Here is a 19,215-nt window from a genome sequence, read left to right as displayed (position 1 = left end):
TGATCACATTACAGGTATGCAGCGAAACTCCTGGCTAATCTCTAATTTTATATTCAAACTTTTTCTGTCGCCCTGGGGTAGGGGGTTGCTTCATCTTGAAATCTGGCCTTGGCTCGCCGTATGGGGATATTCCAAATGCGGTTACTTACGGGCGGACCCAAGGGATTCTCTATTTTCTTCTTTTTTACCTTCTTTTTTATCTTCTTCTACTGTGGCCATGTTTGGTTTGCGCATGTATCCACAGGGCGGATGCCTTGTCATATGGACGGTGGCACTTTACATCACATGAGGTCGAAAGACATTTTATGAATTACTTACATTTCACTTCTTTTACGTGTGTCTGCTCATTTTTGGGAATAGGTTGAGATTTGGAACCTTGGATTTACTGATGCAGTGCCCCAAATAGGGTACTCACGGACTGCTTTTCCTTTTCTTCTTCTATGTCCTAGTGGTATTTAATTTCATTTCTATTTTTCGACCAAAAGCCACATTGGACTTGTATGCCATTGTACATGCATAGGTTGACCTCTTTGAATTTGACTTAAATACCGTCACGCTATTGTTGGGTATTTTCCATTCCTTTTTTACTTTTTCTTTATTGAATTTTCTGTTATTATTCTTTTGACAGAAACGTGCACAGTGTCCTTATCAAGGTGGCACTGTCAGCACAATCAGGACTGTTCACCTGAAAACATACTTCATTGCTCACGGCTCTTCGCGAGACGGATATTTGTCTACATACACTTCGGTTTTCCATTGGATTGCACTTGCCTTTCAACTTATGGTACGTGTCTCCCTATGGGGGACGTTTTTATTCATAGTTTCTTTCCTGCCTTTCTACCCTAATTAAGCTTGCTTTTCCTATGTACAAGATAGCCCATTGACAGCATGGGTAAACCCAACTTTGAAGTATACAGGCACATACATGCCCCCGCCAATTCCTCCCCTAATTTCTGATGAAATACTGTGCATTGCACATGGCCACATGGGGCATTCAGATTCAAAACTACAAATATAGTAATTATGCTTAAGTTAGGGGCACTCCTGATTAAATTACACTCACATACAATAAGGGTCTCTCAGAACGTTAATATTTTGGAACCACAGAGACACACTGTCGCCTCCCTTGACATTAATGCAATTGTTTTAATTCGTATTGTTACGTGTTGTTTTTGAAAAAAAAACTTGTTGTGTTTAGTAATATCTGTATGCTAATTGTCTAGGGTACACTTAATATTTGTCCTGTGCGTATTCTCTCAGTTTGTGTCAACTTTTAAATGGTGTCTTTCAATGCATTTTTAAATGTTATGTGTATTTATGTCATGTTTTTCTGTATTCTTCCAGCCCTGACGAAGTTCAATGTGAACGAAACGCGTTGGCTGAGGCTTTGTTTGGATAATCAATTTAATTTAAAATAAAGACTTTTTGAACCACCAACTACTGACCACTTGGTGTAACATATTGATAAGCTAATTGGTGGTGCACCGCCCCAAACCCCTTCCGAATTTTCAGTGATCTGCTTGGCAGTTGGCATCTACTAACGGCGGATGCAGGGGCGTTTGCTTGCACACCATCACTAACTTTTAAACCATTTTATACGAACCAGGAACACAGTAAGGAGGTGCAGTCATTGGAGTCCGCCGTTAATTCTGCTTTTCTTCTAAACACTGTATTTGTTGTATTCAACCTATTTATTGCTCCACTGTATTTATTGTTCCACAGTATTTATTGTCGCACAATATTTATTGGTTTGCAGTATTTATTGCCTCAGAATATTTAATTGCCTGTATGTAATGCACTTATATTTATGCCTTAATTATTTATGATCACCCCTATTTATTGAACCATTAAGCCAGTATTTATTTGACCTGCACTATTTAAAAAGCCTTGTATATTGTGATTGTGTTATTATTTATCTAATCAGCAACTAAGAGAAAAAGAAGATAAAGCAAGTTATTTTCATAATTTTTACGGTGTAGAGTCGTTTTTGGAACGGATGCACGCATGGTTATTGGATGGGTATGTCGTATGCTTAGCACGGTGCCTGATTCCTGACCACTCGAGCCAAGCTACCACACTGTGTATGTCTGGAGAGACCCCGTTACCACCAAACCTTTCCGGTGTGGGAGTGGAGTATTTCCAACATTAATTGGTGTTCAGTGGTGGGATAGAGCTGTGCCTACGTATACTCGACAATAACTGTGGGTAGTCCATAGGCCTACACCGGGAGTTTTCTCAAAGCGGCCTTCCTAATTGTGAGTTTTTGTTTTTTCCAAATTTACTCTGGTGGTGGCAGGAGGTATTATATAAGGTACCCCCCTGCATAGTTACTGCAAATAACTGTCCTCTGACCTGAGTGGGCAAGATGGAGTTTGTACTGGAGAATTTAGAAACGTACACTGTGGCCCAACTCAGGGAGTTTTGTCAGCGGGAGGGAGTGTATTGTCCCCCAGGAGCAAAGAAGGGTGCACTCCAAACCAGCTTAAGGGCTTGGGGGGAGGCACGTCGAGAAAGCAAGGCTGAGGAGGAGGACAGGGATAGAGAGCCCGACAGTGAGGGAGCTGATTTGTACCAACCTGAGGTGGGGAACCTGTTGGCGGGGCCCAGAACCATTTCCAGGAAGGGCAGCAGTGCCTCTAGCGGTGGCTTGTCTGAAGTGGAGTTAACAGACCGGAGGGAGAAAAGACAGCTCACATGGGACTTAGCAAGGCTGGAGAAAGAGAAGGAGGAACAGAGGATGGCTCATGAGCTAAGGCTGAAAGAGATAGACCTTCAGATCCTAAGAATCGGGGCACAAACTGTTCCTAATGGTGGCAGCAAAGACCAAGAAAGAGAGTTCACCAGGGAACCCAAACCCTACCTGCCAAAGGACATAGTAGCTAGCTATGGAGTGGGCGACGATATCGCCAAGTGGCTAGCGGCCTATGAGGTCTCGTTAAGGGCCCATGGAGTTCCAGAGAAGTACTGGGGAGGGGGATTGTACAAGTACATGCCTCCAGCTGGTAGGGATGCATTATTGGCCCTCGAGGAGGATGAGCAGACCCACTACCCCACCATGAAACTGGCGCTCATAAGAAAGTTTGGACTAACACCCGAAAAGTACAGACAGAAGTTCAGGGATAGTCACAAACTGGGCACACACAATTGGGTGGACTTCCTGGACTATGCAAAGAAGGCACTAGAGGGTTGGATTCAGGGCAGTGAAGTGAGGAACTACGAGGGGTTGTTTGACCTAGTACTGAAGGAACACCTGCTCGAGAAATGTTTCCCTGAACTGCGTCAACACCTGGTGGATAGCAAGCTGACCAGTCCCCGGAAGCTTGCTGAGGAGGCGGACATTTGGGCTAGTACCCGGGTGTCCACAAGGGGGACTGGAGGGGATACTCAAAAGGCCGGACAGGGCGCCCCCCAGAAGAAAGAGGGAGGGGAAAAGAAAAAGGAGTTCTCCAAAGGCCCCCAAAATAACTTCCAAGGGAAGGGAACAGGATTCACCCCTAGGGCTAACCCGCCCAGAAACCCTAATCCTGGCCAGAGTCAGCAGCCAAGGGTTGTCCATTGCTACGAGTGCGGTGGCGTTGGACACTATAAAGGAGATCCGAAGTGCCTGAAACGACCACCCCCTCCCATTGGAGGAAAGACCCCCGGAGTAGCTAGTGTAGTGCTCGGGGAGGAGATGCCCTTAACTAAGGGAAGGGAGTGGGTGGGTGTCACTTTAGTGTCCCTGGGAGAACGGGAGATGGTTCCTAAGATCCAGGTGCCCGCAAATACCGCAAAGTATGGGCAGTGGGTCACCATCAACGGCCAAAGAGGGGAGGCTCTGAGAGACACAGGAGCCAGTATGACTATGGTGCGTAGCCAACTGGTGTCTCCAGAGCAGGTAATTCCCGATGTACTCCACCCAGCCGCGATGGCTGACGGCAGAACAGGCCACTATCCAGTGGCCGAGGTTCCCTTTGAATGGGGGGGGGGGGTTGCAGGTTCACTTCGAGTTGCCGTAAGCCCTGCCGTGTCAGTCGATTGTCTGCTGGGGAATGACATGGAGCACAACGCTTGGAAGGAGGTGGAATACCGGACTCACACTGAGATGCTGGGTACACCTGACTGGGCCTGTGTGAGCACAAGGTCCGCGACTACCCGGAGAGGGAGTTCGTTTCGGCTGGAGCCTGGAACAAAGGCCCAGCCAGCTGCCAGTCAAGGGAAGAACCGAGGACAGGAGGAGCCTGCCTCGGCGTCCACACCCCGTAGGACGGATAGGCCACCGGAGGTGGTGGACCAGGAGTCTGCGGAGGGGGACGTTAGCAAACTGGAGGACCTACCCATCCCGGCCAAGTGGCATGTGGAGGGAGGCCCGTCCAGGGAGGAATTCTGCCAGGGCCAGAGGGAGTGCCCTACCCTTGAGGGGCTGAGGCGACAGGCCGAAGCCCAGGCAGCAGGGAACGTTGAAGGGAACTACAGTGTTTACTGGGAGGATGGCCTCCTCTACAGTGAACCCAAGGCACCCCTACACGGATCGTCACGAGCCTTGGTAGTCCCTCAACGTTATCGAGCCTTCCTTCTGGAGTTGGCTCACGAGATCCCATTGGCAGGACACCTGGGGCAAGACAAGACCTTCGCCCGTCTTGTCCCACACTTTTATTGGCCTCAAATGAAAGTGTCGTCCGATACCTACTGCCGGACATGTGTGTCTTGCCAAGCCAGTGGGAAAACAGGGGTGAAGCTGAAAGCTCCCCTGGAACCACTTCCTGTCGTTAGCACCCCCTTTGAAAGGGTGGGCATCGACATTGTGGATCCGTTAGATCCGCCAACGTCAGCTGGTCACAGGTTTATCCTGGTCCTGGTGGATCATGCCACACGGTACCCAGAGGCAATACCTCTGAGGACCATAACAGCACCTGTTGTGGCTAGGGCCCTAATGGGAATCTTTACCCGAGTGGGTTTTCCCAAGGAAGTTGTGTCCGACAGGGGGACCAACTTCATGTCAGCGTACATGCGGGCGATGTGGAAGGAGTGTGGAGTGACCTACCGGTTCACAACTCCTTACCACCCCCAGACCAATGGTCTGGTGGAGAGGTTTAACAAAACCTTGAAAGGCATGATCAGAAGTCTGCCTGAAAGCCTGCGGAGGAAATGGGACGTCCTCCTACCCTGTCTACTCTTTTCCTACAGGGAAGTGCCACAGAAGGGAGTGGGCTTCAGCCCCTTCGAGCTTCTGTATGGGCACCCTGTACGTGGACCTCTCAACCTGGTGAGAGACGGATGGGAAAGAACTCCCAGAAAGCTTCCCCAGGATGTGGTGAGCTACATGCTGGCCTTCCGGAGCCAAATGGCTAAGTTGTGGAAGCAAGCTTCTGACAACTTGGAAGCCAGCCAAGCAGTGATGAAGGCGTGGTATGACCACAATGCTCACCCGGTGGAGTTGGAGCCTGGCCAGAAGGTGTGGGTGATCGAACCAGGAGAGCTTAGTGCCCTCCAGGATCGCTGGTCAGGACCCTTTGAGGTGTTGGAGAAGAAGGGTAAGGCTACCTACTTGGTGGACCTGAAGACCCCTCGTCAGCCCCTGCGGGTGCTGCATGCCAACCGCCTCAAACCCCACCACGAGAGGCCCGAAGTCATCTTGATGATGGTGACTGACGGAGGAGAGGACATGGAAAGCGAGCCTCTCCCTGATTTGTTTGCGTCTCAAGAGAAGGATGGGTCGGTGGAGGGAGTGATTCTCTCCCCATCTCTAACTCCTGAACAGCAGGAGGACTGTCGCCAGGTCCTGGGGCAGTACTCTTCGTTGTTCTCCCTTGTCCCGGGTAGGACTCACCTGTGCGTCCATGACGTGGACACAGGAGACAGCCCACCTGTGAAGTCCAAGATCTACCGGATGTCAGACAAGGTGAAGGCCAGCATTCATAGTGAAGTCACTAAGATGCTGGAGCTAGGAGTGATCGAACCTTCTAGCAGCCCCTGGTCCAGTCCGGTGGTGTTAGTACCAAAAGCTGCACCACCGGGTGCCCAACCAGAACTGAGGTTCTGTGTGGACTATCGGGGACTGAATTCAGTGACCAAAACTGATGCTCATCCGATCCCTAGGGCGGATAAATTGATTGACCGGCTGGGAGCTGCCCAATATCTAAGTACCTTTGACCTTACTTCTGGGTACTGGCAGATCTCTTTGACTGATGGAGCAAGGGAAAGGTCAGCCTTCTCCACGCCCAATGGCCACTACCAGTTCTGTGTGATGCCCTTTGGGCTCAAGAACGCACCTGCCACGTTTCAGCGCCTGGTAAACCAGATCCTCACTGGAATGGAGAGTTTCTCTGCTGCTTATCTGGATGACATAGCCGTCTTCAGTAACAGCTGGGAGGATCACTTGCGTCACCTGCAAGCTGTTCTCCAGGCCCTGAGACAAGCGGGATTGACGATCAAGGCCAGCAAGTGCCAGATCAGGCAGGGGTCGGTAGTGTACCTTGGACACTTGGTGGGTAGGGGAGCGGTGCAACCCCTCCAGGCGAAGATCGAGGCCATCATGGCCTGGGAACCCCCCAAGACTCAGACTGAGGTCCGAGCTTTTCTGGGCCTCACGGGATACTACGGCCGCTTCGTGAAGGGATACGGTACCATTGTAGCCCCCCTCACGGAGCTCACGTCCAAGAAACAACCTCGACGGGTAGTCTGGACGGAGGCTTGTCAGCAGGCCTTTGTGAAGCTGAAGAAAGCCATGTGCGAGGCCCCGGTCTTAAGGGCCCCAGACTTTTCCAAGGAGTTCATTGTCCAGACAGATGCATCAGAACATGGCATTGGGGCAGTGTTATCGCAACTCAATGAAGAGGGTCTGGATCAACCCGTGGTCTTCCTATCCCGGAGACTACTTCCCAGGGAACAGAAGTGGAGTGCAATAGAGCGTGAAGCCTTTGCAGTGGTATGGGCTCTGAAGAAGTTGCGGCCATACTTGTTTGGCTCGCACTTCCTGGTTCAGACCGACCACAGACCCCTTCGTTGGCTGATGCAGATGAAGGGGGAGAATCCCAAGTTGTTGAGGTGGTCTATCTCCCTACAGGGAATGGACTTTCAGGTGGAACATCGGCCTGGAGTGGACCACGCCAATGCAGACGGTCTCTCAAGGTATTTCCGCCTTAGTGATGAGAACTCCCAAGGGGTTGGGTAGCTCTCCCCACTTTCAGCTGGGGGGGACGCGTGTTAGACCTGTCAGCCCTTTGGGTGGTCCCTCCTCATCATTATTTATTTTGTCCCACTTTTGCCTCAAACCCTGTTAGAATTTTTCCTTTTTGGGAACCACCAGACTTTTTAGTGTTGCTGCAGATTCAGGGAGCCATTTTATCTACCCCTGGAACTTCTGTCTGAGGGCTTGGAGCACAAAATGGTGGCCACCTGTGACATCATCAGAGCCCACTGGAACCTACTAGAACCTTCTGCAACATTCTGGAGCCCTGTGACAGTTGGAGGCGGTTTAGAATGTTGGGAAGCTAAGACAGAGAGTTTGCAGTTGGAGCTGGCAGTTGGCACCTGACTGGTGAAGAGAGAGCAGCAGAAACCTGAAGGAGGAAGGAGTGAGGCAGCAGGGGTGGAAACTTGTGCCTGGAGTGGGGTCCATAAACCCACCCTTGATACTAGTCCCTACTGACTGAGCCCAGCCTGGAGCCCTGTGTGGGAAGAAGCAAGAAAAACCATCTTAAGGACCTGGACAGCAGGAACAGGCCTTAGAATCCAAGAACAGCATGATCCTGACCTGGATACTGGTTTCCCTGGAGTCCGACGTCGAGAAGCCTGAGACCCGGAGCACGAGGTGGAGAAGCGGCGCTGACTGGAAAAGCAGACGTCGTACCCGGAGCCGCCAGAGGTCGAGAGAGGGCGCCGACGGAGGTCGTAGAGAGTACCAGAGGTCAAGGAGGAAGTCACCCGAGGTCGAGTGAGCGGCGTCGACGGGGGAGTGAAGTCCACCCTCCGGAGTCGCCGGAGACCGAGGTGAAGCGTGCCGGAGGTCGGGAGTGGAGGTCGCACTCCGGAGTCGCCGGAACCTGAGGAGAGGAGCACCGGAGGTCGGGAGTGAGGTCGCACTCTGGAGTCGCCGGAACCTGAGGAGAGGAGCACCGGAGGTCAGGAGTGGGGATCGCACTCTGGAGCCGCCGGAAGTCGACATCGAGCCAAGGCCGGCCGACGTCATCGAACCTGAGGTCGCCATCGGACCGGAGCCGCCCGAAGTCGACATCGAGCCAAGACTGCCCGACGTCATCGAATCGGAGGTCGAGATCGAGCCGAGGCCGCTGACATCGATCCGGAACCGCCTACCGGCGTCGTCAAGAACTGACATTGTGCCGAGGCCGCCGACATCGAACCGGAACCGCCTCACGGCGTCGATACGACTCCAGCGGCGTCGGAGCTTCAGAAAAAGGGCAGTAAGTGGAATAGAGGGCGCCTAAGGCCCTGTGGAATCCTAAGAGACTACTCTAGGGGTTAGAGAGGTGCTGGAACCAGCTTGACTGTGCCAGGGGTGAGCTGAGACTAATTCAGAGGGGTTGTGTAGAGTGAGAGAGCCAGGTCTCTAGTATTCCCCCCTTGATCTACCTCAGTTTGGGCCTCAGCCTTGTCCAAGCCAGGGAATAGACACCCTCAAGCTATCCACCTAACCACAAGCTGTGCCTGGGCCAAATCAGCCCATAGTAATCTCAAATGTGATCTGATTCTATAAGTGTCACTGTCAGCTTTTAATTATTTATTGAGAGCACTGTATTTGTTGTATTTAACCTATTTATTGCTCCACTGTATTTATTGTTCCACAGTATTTATTGTCGCACAATATTTATTGGTTTGCAGTATTTATTGCTTCAGAATATTTAATTGCCTGTATGTAATGCACTTATATTTATGCCTTAATTATTTATGATCACCCCTATTTATTGAACCATTAAGCCAGTATTTATTTGACCTGCACTATTTAAAAAGCCTTGTATATTGTGATTGTGTTATTATTTATCTAATCAGCAACTAAGAGAAAAAGAAGATAAAGCAAGTTATTTTCATAATTTTTACGGTGTAGAGTCGTTTTTGGAACGGATGCACTCATGGTTATTGGATGGGTATGTCGTATGCTTAGCACGGTGCCTGATTCCTGACCACTCGAGCCAAGCTACCACACTGTGTATGTCTGGAGAGACCCCGTTACCACCAACCTCTTCAGGCGTGGGAGTGGGGTTTTTCTAACAGGTATGCACAGGGAGATTAAGTGATTTGTATCACAGGATGTTCAGCGTCATTGGCGAGACTCAAACCCGGTTCCCCAGGTTGGAGATCGACAGCCCTAGCCGTTAGGCCAACTCCTATCCCCAATATACCAAGATCGTTTTTTTGTCATATTGGCAGTGGAGTTATATGCTATATGAAGTAGTTCAATGGTAAGAGAAAAGTTCTCAGCACATAGGAACAACAGAACATTTGAGAAGTCAAGTGACGACTTAAGATAACAAGGACAGATAAACAAGGAAATATTGTCTGTTGAATGAGGAGAGTGTATATTCTATTTTTTTATGTTTGATACAGCATGAACCTAGGTCCCAGGAGAAGCTGAGGATTGTAAACAGAGTATATGCACTATAGAAGGACCATTTTAGATATGAAGTTTTGCAGGTAGAACTGTGTGGGGTCAATTTCAGACCAAACTACAGAAACCAGGATGTGATGGGGAGCGGCAGGGAACTTGCAATTATGAGAGAACTAGATGACATACTTTACAGTTGGTATTTATGAGATAGACATTTTCAATTTGTGGCACAGGAAGATACAATGATGTGTCTAGAATCATATCAGTTTTAGCAATGTGCCAAAGGCGACATTAGGAGCAGGGCCCCCTCAGCACAGTACTCTGGCCTGAGAGCTCTTGATTAAATCCAGAATGGGGGTCCCTCCAAGTACCTTGCAGGGGCCCCCCTCAAGTTTGGTTACGCCACTGCCTGTCAAAATTAGAGATCACCACCTGCCTAGAGTGATCTTTGCAACAAATGTGTATCCACCTGTACAATGGGTGCACTTTCAGTATTGATGAAATCTGAGTGGACTGCCATGTAATGTGACCTACTCGGCACACACCTTGCAGTAATATACTTCCAAAGTGGAGTTTTCTTACTCTGTGTCAATGACATTTGAACATTTTCCTTTCCACAATCACTGCCCTTGCATGGTGGTCCTGGGAAGGAAAAAATAGTGACTGCTACTCCACCCTAAATAGGGGTGTGACGCCGCCACTGTGTCTTAAAGGTTAGAGGACCACCAATGGCGTAACAAAAGCTGACGGGGCTGTTGTTGTTTGTGTTAGGACTCTGGGCACTTTACCACTGCTAATCAGTGCTAAAGTGCACATGCTCCGTGTGAAAATTGCTTTTATGATTGGTTATCCCTGATTGGTATATTTTGATTCACTAGGCAGCCCCTAGTAAAGTGCACTAAGTGTGCCAGGGCTGGAAATCAAATGCTACTAGTCGGCCTGCAGCACTGATTGTGCCACCCACATGAGTAGCTCTGCAAAGGTAACTCAGACCTGCCACTGCAGTGCCTGTGCGTAGTTGTTAACTGCCCCCACTTGCCAGGCCCTAACCTTCCATTTTCTTACATGTCATTCACCCCTAAGGTAGGCCCAAGGTACCCCTGTGGGCAGGGTGCAGTGTATGCGAAAGGTAGGACATGTACTGATTTGTGTGACATGTCCTGATAGTGAAATACAGCCAATTTAGGGGCATATTATCAAGGACGGCGTTAAAAATTATCGCCGGTTTAGCGGCAGAAAACTGCAGCTAAAGCGGCGATAATGGGCTTGATAATATGCCCTTGAGAATTCCAATAGATGTCCATGTTCTGGTGTGAACATGGGCTTCTTTTGGAATTCTCCAGGGCATATTATCAAGCCCATTATAGCCGCAAACCGGCGATAATTTTAACGCCCTCCTTGATAATATGCCCCTGAGTTTTTCACTATTGAAAGGCTATCTTGCCCCATAAGACAGAATGGGGAATGCGTTGTAACATTTTACTAGCATATCTTCCCATAGGGATAAGATGAACAATAAAGTTTAGGCTCTCTGAACTCAGAATTTAATAACACATCTTTTACTAAAGATGGTTTTTAAATTGTCTGTTGAAAATGCCACTTTTAGAAAGTTAGAAAGTAGGCGTTCTCTTGTTTAACCATTCTGTGTGCCTCTGCCTGTTTGTGTATTGACTGTCTGGTTTTACAGTGACAGGGGCTGGGGAGGTGCATTCTCTCAGACAGCCACCGGGGAGGGGGATTTGATGTGATCCTGCCTTTCCTGAATGAGTCAGCTCTAGGTTTAATAGGCCTGATCTGCATTTGTAGTGGTGGGAGGAGTAGCACCTGTACCTGAATAGGACTGTGCCTGCCTTCCACAATGCTGACTCCTCCCCCCTGTGGTGTGTCTGGAGCCAAGGCTCACACTAACAATGGATGTTGTTGTGCGTTTGCAGAGTGGCCCCAGAACTGATTTAAACTGGGCTCAGAGCTCCTTGCACAAAGAGAACAAAGACATTTTTGGGTATAAGTATCATACCCAAAACCCCTGAACTTTACACTACTTCGGAATCAAGAGGAACCTTTGCCAAGGAGAAGAGCTGGAGAAACTGAGGAGAATTACTGCCCTTGCTCTGTGTCTGGGGTTGGCCTGCAGTTGCTGTTTTCTGCCAAGGAAAGGAGAAGGACTTTGCTATGTGCTGTGTCCCCTGCTGGAGGAGAGTCTCCAAGGGCTTGAGTAAAGCTTGCCTCCTGTTTTGAAGTCTCAGGAACACAAAGACTTCACCCCAGCTCCCCTGAATTTCCTTGCTGGGAGTTCTGACATGCCAGGAGTGCCTGTGACTGTGGGGGGCCTCTAGAGGTTGTGTCTGCTGCTGGGCGCTGGAAAGCAACGCAACAACAAGAAAATCGATGCATCACTCTTCTTGCAACAGTTTTTCCGACTGGAGGCCTTGGTGCGAGAAGAATCTCCCCGCACTGCTGTGCCGCTGCTGAAACCGACACATCGAGGGATCGCAGCTGAACAGGTTGACACAGCGCCACTCGCTGCCGCCGCATCGCTTGCCCGCCGCATCCTGGATTTCCACGTATCGTCCCTGTGCAGCAAGTTTTCCGTGACGCATCACCCAAGGATCGGAGTTGTCCCAAAATCGACACGCCGCTTCCCCCTACAGATCAGACCCGACACATCTCTCCCCTGTGTACAGCGGAACTGTCGCATCGCATCCATGAGGATCTCAGGAACCAACTCACCTCTTTGTTTTTTGATGCTTCCCATTGCTGCAGCTGCTTGGCTTGGTGAATTCTGTCGCAACGACAGGTACTTTGCAAGAAATCATGCATCCATGGTTTTCTATGGACTCAGTCGCTAAAACCTTTTAAAAGTCATTTCCCTTAATACTGTATGTTGGATTTTTATTGTTTTGGTCTTGTTAAGTTTAGAGAAAGATATTTTACTTTTCTAAACCGGTGTGGTGTCCATTTGTGGTGTTATCACTGTGTTACTGTGAATGTTGGTACAAATACTTTACACACTGCCTTTGGGATAAGCGTGTCTGCTCATGCCAAACTACCAAGGGGGTGAGCAGGGCTTATCTAAAGTGTGCATCCCCCTTACCCTGACTAGAAGCAAGGGTCCCTATTTGGACAAAGGTACCTACCTCTGCCAACTAGAGACCCCCATTTCTAACATTGCCCAACTCTAAATGCCCCTCTCTGTTAAGTTTATGTTATTAAATGTGATTTTTAACATTTGTCGAGATCTGGTTTCGGCTGATATATTGTCTCAAAATAAATTACGAGTCGAAAATTGTCGGGCAGTGCACTATTAACTGGGCGTTAGGTATAATGCTCTTAGTTTAGCTAACGTTGGCCCTTATGTGTTTTCTAAAGCACTGATTAATTCAGATGGCATGCTGTACAGAATGTGTGGTGCACTCCACGTTTTGAAAATTGGCCTCTCTTGTTTTATCCTAAGGGACAGCACAGTTAGGCAATTCCATAGTTGTTACATTTTGTTGATATAAACCTTTATGTTATTACAGATTTATCTACATTTCTTAATTAATTGGACTTTCCCAGCTATCGCCCAGAAGGTTGCTAGGAGCCATGAGAACACTTTTAGGTGCTGAAGAGAAGAAAAGCAGTGCGTCATCCACAAATAACTGTATTTTGTATCTGGTTTTGACAACTTGTGCTCTTTGCCACATTTCTTTTTGGTTTAATCGGCATTACATTTCAATTGGATTTTGTGAAGAAATCGAGTTTAGAACAATACTTCACAGCTTCCACATCAGAGAATCACATTATCACAAACTATCAGTTGGTTATAATAGTTAATGGTACTGATCATAGTGAGTACCCAGGAGCTCTACTTAGCGGCAGCTCCTTCACTTTGGTGGAGGAGCGTCGCCCCACTGCTTTTCAGCAGTGTAGGAAAGGTAAAATAAAATGATAATAACTAGCTGTTATTGTCATTTTATTTTTCCTTGCTGAAGCAAGTTTTGGGATAGGGCAGGACAGGGCTTGACTGTTGTCACCGCCAGCAGGGGGAGGAATGGTATGTCCACTTAAGTGCACATGACGGTTTGGCCGGCCGTCTTGGGCTGGCCAAACAATCATGCGCACTTTGCATGTTCTCCCCTGGGCTGTAATGTGCAGCCTGGGTGGAGACCATGCACAGGCTTCCAGTCCCCATCTGAGCGCCGAACCACGGCGGTCAGAGCAATCACTACGCTGCTGTCATGGTGACAGCAGTTAAGTGATTGGCTTAGGGGAGCCTGTGTGCTTCCAGTAAGATAAGCTAGGACAGACGACAGAGGAAGACAGCGGGCGTCGAAAGGTAAGAGAATTTTTATTTTTTAACTCACTCCCGCCATTATGTATCAGCCGCCACTGGCTCTACTATGCATCCGGGTAACAGATACACCACAGGTAATGTTTCCAACATACATGGCCCGGTCTCCCTATTCAGCAAAATTCTGCTATCAATCGGTAGCAACCTGGAATTAGGTTAGCATAATGGATCAAGGGACAGGGGGTTGTACGGAATGCAGAGGATTCAAGGGACAGGGGGTTGTAAGGAATGCAGAGGATACGAGGTAAAACATTTTGGTGATCAACAAATGATTCAAAACCCTAGGTCTGGGAGGATGTGGGGTGGCAGTCAAATAATTTAGAGTTTTCACTAAGGGTAGGTAAGGTCCAGCCAAAGAGTGGGGATGGTGTAACGAAGTACAGTAAGCTGTTAAAGGTAGGAGTGGTATAGGCAGGGTAGGCAAAGAAGTAATTAACAGAGCTACAGGGTGTATTTTGTGATGGGGAACGTGATGTACTGTGCACATCATTCTGCCTACAGTTAAGTGTGTTAGGCTCTGATTTACTAAATTGTCAGGCAACGCAGCGCAGCAGCCAAGAATGCTGTGCTGTGTTGCATGAGAAGGAGCAATCAGGAGTGCGCCATATTTACAGAAATATGGCACTTTCCTCCCCTCTTCCTAACACGCTGAAATTTGCTGCCGTACGCTACACACACACCTTTGCACCTTAGTGCAAGGGTGTCTGCGTGAGTTTAGCATAGGTTTTGTACTGGAAGGTTACCCATCCAGTACAAAATTCAATGCTTAGACTAAGTTTAAAACTTTGTCCACTTTGTAGGTGTGCTGTACAATGCAGCACACATGCAAAGTCGGAAAAGAAAGTAGACATAAAAATGGTTATCCACGATCAATCAATCAATCATTCAATCAATCAATCAATCAACAAACAGTATTTGTTGAGCATGGCTATTAACTCCTAAGGGTATCCAGGTGCTAGGATCTTGCTTGTCTCAGTTGAACAGCCAAGTCTTAAGTCCCTTTTTGAATTCAGCCAGAGAGGGCGATGTGCACGGGTGGAGGGGTAGGTCGTTCCTGGACTTGGCAGTGAGGTAGTGGTAAAAATGGAGGTCTCTAGTTGACAGTGGCTTGCACCCTGTCCAAGTAGGGACCCTTCCTTTTAGTCAGGATAAAGGAGTTACACACCCAAGATAACCCTTGCTCACCCCCTTGGTATCTTGGCATGAGCAGTTATGCCTATCTCAGAAGTAATGTGTAAAGGATTTGTACATAACACACACAGTAACGCAGTGAAAACATTACAAATGGAAACCACGCCAGTTTAGAAAATTAAACAATCTTTATCTGAAGCAAACAAGATCAATACAACAAAAATCCAGCATACAGAAATTAAGATAGCACTTTTTAAAGATTACAAGCAATTCTGGCCATATAACTCTATGGATGCAGTTTTTTTTTACACAAAGTACCTTAAATGTGTCAAAGTCCACCAGGAAAAACAGCTGTAGAGGAGGGAAGCATCAGAAAACATTGTGATGCGTAAGTTCCTGAGTCCCCGGGGAAGCGGTGTGTCAATTCTTCTGCACGCAGAAGTGTTGTATTGGTCCAGACGGTAAGGGGAAGTGATGCATTAAAATCCAAGATGGTTCCTTTCTGCGGGTGATGCGGTGGAAAACTTGGCATACAGGTGCGATGCAGGAAAATCCAGATGCGCTGGAAGTCGATGCAGCAGCTGCAGACAGGCTGTGTGTCGATTCTTTCATCTGTGGTCCAATGATTCGTCAATTCTTTCAGCCGCACAGCAGGGCCGGCGGTGGTCTCGGACTTCAGAGACACGGTGCGCTAAACTCGGGCTGAGGCAGTTTCTTTGGCTGCGGGCAAGCACTGTGTTGAATTTTTCGGCTGCACAGCGGTGGTCCATGGAGTTTTCTCCCACACAGTGGTGCTGCTCTGGAAAGAAAGGCCCTGGAAGGGTTAAGCGTCGATTTTGAAACCTTTTAGCATCAGCAACCACCTCCAAGGGCCCAGAAATGGAATTAGCACCACTTGGCAGATCAGAACTCCCAGCAGTGAAGTTCAGGTATGCTGCAGCTGAAGTCTTTGATTGCCCTGAAACTTCTTAGCAGGAGGCAAGAACAGACAAGCCCTTGGAGAAACTTCTCAAGAAGGATACTCAGCAAATTCCAGTCCCCTTCCTCTCCAAGACAGAAGCAGCAACTTCAGGCCAACCCAGCAAGGTAACACACAGCAAAGGGGCAGTACTCCACCTCACAGCCCTTCAGCTTTTCTTCTTAACAGAGTCTCCTCTTGATCCAGAAGTATTCTTGAAGTTTGGGGTTTTAGGTCCAAAACGTATACCCCCTTTGCCTTTGAAGTAGACATTCTTCAGAGGAGAAACTTTGCAGTGCACAGATCCTACCTTGCCCTGTGTTGGCTCCAGACACATTCCAGGGGGTTGAGATAGCATTGTAAGAGGCCAGGCACAGCCCTATTCAGATGTACGTGACAACTCCTCCCACCACTCGAGCTTAGGAAGGCCCATCAGCCTGGTGATGGGCAATCAGGACATACCGGGCACACCTCACCTCCCTTTGTGTAACTGTCTAGAGGGAATGCACAAACAGGCCCTGTCAGTCTGAACTAGACATTGATTCCCCAGGCAGGCAGAGGCACAGGATGAAAAAACAAAAAAATTCCCACTTTCTAAAAGTGGCATTTTCAAACACACAATTTGAAACCCACCTTCACTAAAAGATGTGTTTTTAAATTCTGAGCTTAGAGAGCCCAAACTCCAAACCTCTAGCGTTTCCTCATTTAAAGTTACACTTGTATGAGGTTACTCTGTAGCTCTAATGATGGCCTAAGGGAGAGCAAATCCTTGCAACAGGGAAAAACGAAATTGGCAGTATTTCACTATCGGGACATGTAAAACACACCAGCGCATGTCATACCCTTCACATACACTGCACCCTGCCCACGGGGGTACCTTGGGCCTACCTTGGGGGTGCCTCACATGTAGTAAAAATGAAGATTTGGGCCTGGAAAGTGGGTGCACTTACCACGCTGACATGGCAGTTTAAAACTGCAGTCACATACACTGCAGTGGCAGGTCTGAGACAAGTTTACAGGGTTACTCATGTAGGTGGCACAAGCAGTGCTGCAGGCCCGCTAGTAGGATTTGATTTACAGTCCCTGGGCACACATAGTGCACTTTACTAGGGACTTACTAGTAAATCAAATATGCCAATCATGGATAACCAATCAGAATCACAATTTACACAGGGAGCACTTGCACTTTAGCATTGATCAGCAGAGGTAGAGGCAAAAAGACAGGGGAACCACGCCATGGATGACAGGTCTAACAAGTAGGAGAAGAAACAACCTCCACTGTAACTTTGGTGGATGTGGGGAGTGTGTGTAATGGCAAGGGAGGCAGAGCGCAGGTGTCTGGTGGGTTGGTGGAAATTCAGGCGGTGGTTGATCGATGCTGGTCTCTCGCCGTGGAGGGCCTTGTAGGCGTGTGTCATCATTTTGAACTTGCATCTCTTCTGGATGGGGAGCCAGTGGAGGTTGCTGAGGTGAGGGGTTATGTGGATCTGTTTGATGAGGTTGAGGATGAGTTTGGTTGCTGAGTTCTGTATAGTCTGGAGTCTGAGGAGCTGGGTGGTGATTCCGGCCTAGAGTGCGTTTCTGTTGCCTATGCATCTGGTGATAAGGGCTTGAGTGACGGTTGTTCTGGTGTTGAGGGGAATCCATCTGAAGATTTTATGAAGCATGTCGAGGGTATGGAAACAGATGTAGGTGACTGCATTGATCTGGTGCTGCTTGGTGAGTTTGCTGTTCAGGATGATGCAGAGGTTGCAGGTGTGATCAGTTAATGTGGGTCTGAGTTTGGGGCGCCACCAGGTGTCATTCAACAGGGAGGTGTTCTTTTAAAAAATCAGCACTTTCATAAGCCAGAGGATGAGCTGGGTGTCATCTGTGTATGATATGATGTTGAGTCCGTGGGGTCTGACGATGTCGGCCAGAGGTGTCATACAGGTGATGAACAGTGTGGGGCTGAGGGATGAGCCTTGGGGGATGCCACAAATGATGCTCTTGAGCTCCAAGGTGAAGGGTGGTAAGCGGATTCTATGTGTGTGTCCCATGAGGAAGGATGCAATCCATTTGAGGGCATCTCCCTGGATGCCGATGTTGTCGAGTCTTTTGATGAGAGTGTGGTGGGATATGGTATTGAATGCCGCAGAGAGTCCGAGGAGGATAAGGGCCACTGTATCACCCCAGTCAAGAGGGTTCTGATGTTGTTGGTAGCATCGATCAGGGTGGTCTCGGTGCTGCGGTTAGTGCAGAAGCCAGATTGGGAGCCATCGAGTAGGCTGTTTCTTTCTAGGTGTTTGGTGAGCTCGTGGTTGATGACCTTCTCAAGGGCCTTGACAGGGATGGGAGCAGCGAGATGGGGCAGTAGTTTTTGAGTTCGTTGGGATTGGCAGAGGGTTTCTTCTGGAGTGGCCTGACCTTTCCTTGTTTCCATCTGTTGGAAAAGGCAGCCGTGGTGAATGAATGAAAGAATGAAATAGCCTTTATATAGCGCATGGCTACCCGGGAGCATCTCAGCGTTAAAGCAGTAACTGGAGCAGACCAACACCCTAGGGAAAGAGTCAGGTCTCCAGCTGTTTTCGAAAGGCAAGATGGTTGGATTCCCTACGAAGATACAGAGGTAGGGTATTCCAGAGCTTGGCGGCATTATACGAAAAAAGTCGGCCGCCACTTCTGGCTTTCTTGATCCTAGGGACTGCTACTAGGTGGAGCTCATCTGAGCGCAGTTTTCTGCTCGCCCTATAGGGGCGAATCATCGCTGTATTGATAGTGGCCCGCTCCCTTCCAGAGACATATGGACAATGCATAGGGCCTTAAAGTTAATTCTCTCCTGCACTGGAACCCAATGGAGAGAGTGTAACGCGTGCCTTGCTGTACAACGATTTGGGATCCCCATAGGCAATCTTGCTGCACAATTTTGTACAGTCTGAAGTTTCACAATCACTGGGTTTGGGGCGCCTAAATAGAGAGCATTGCCATAGTCTATCCTCTAAAGAATTAGTGCTTGAATCAGCAACTTTTTTGCTTGAAAGGGCAGAAGGGGAAGCACTTTGCGGGACATTCTAAGCAAGCCATAGCATGAAGCAGCTCTCTTCCTGGCATGAGCTTTAAAGGTGAGATCCTGATCTAGCCAGATGCCCAGGGTTTTTATCTCGGTTTTTGGGGCCGGCACCGGGCCCATGCATGCTGGCCACATGGTGCTCGCTTTAAAAGCTTAAAGGGTTGCCAAGAATCATGAGCTCGGTTTTTTCACCATTAAGT

The sequence above is a fragment of the Triturus cristatus genome, chromosome 6 (genome assembly GCF_964204655.1).
Source record: "Triturus cristatus chromosome 6, aTriCri1.1, whole genome shotgun sequence".
In the NCBI taxonomy this organism is placed as follows: Eukaryota; Metazoa; Chordata; class Amphibia; order Caudata; family Salamandridae; genus Triturus; species Triturus cristatus.
Note: the sequence above shows the minus strand (reverse complement) of the source record.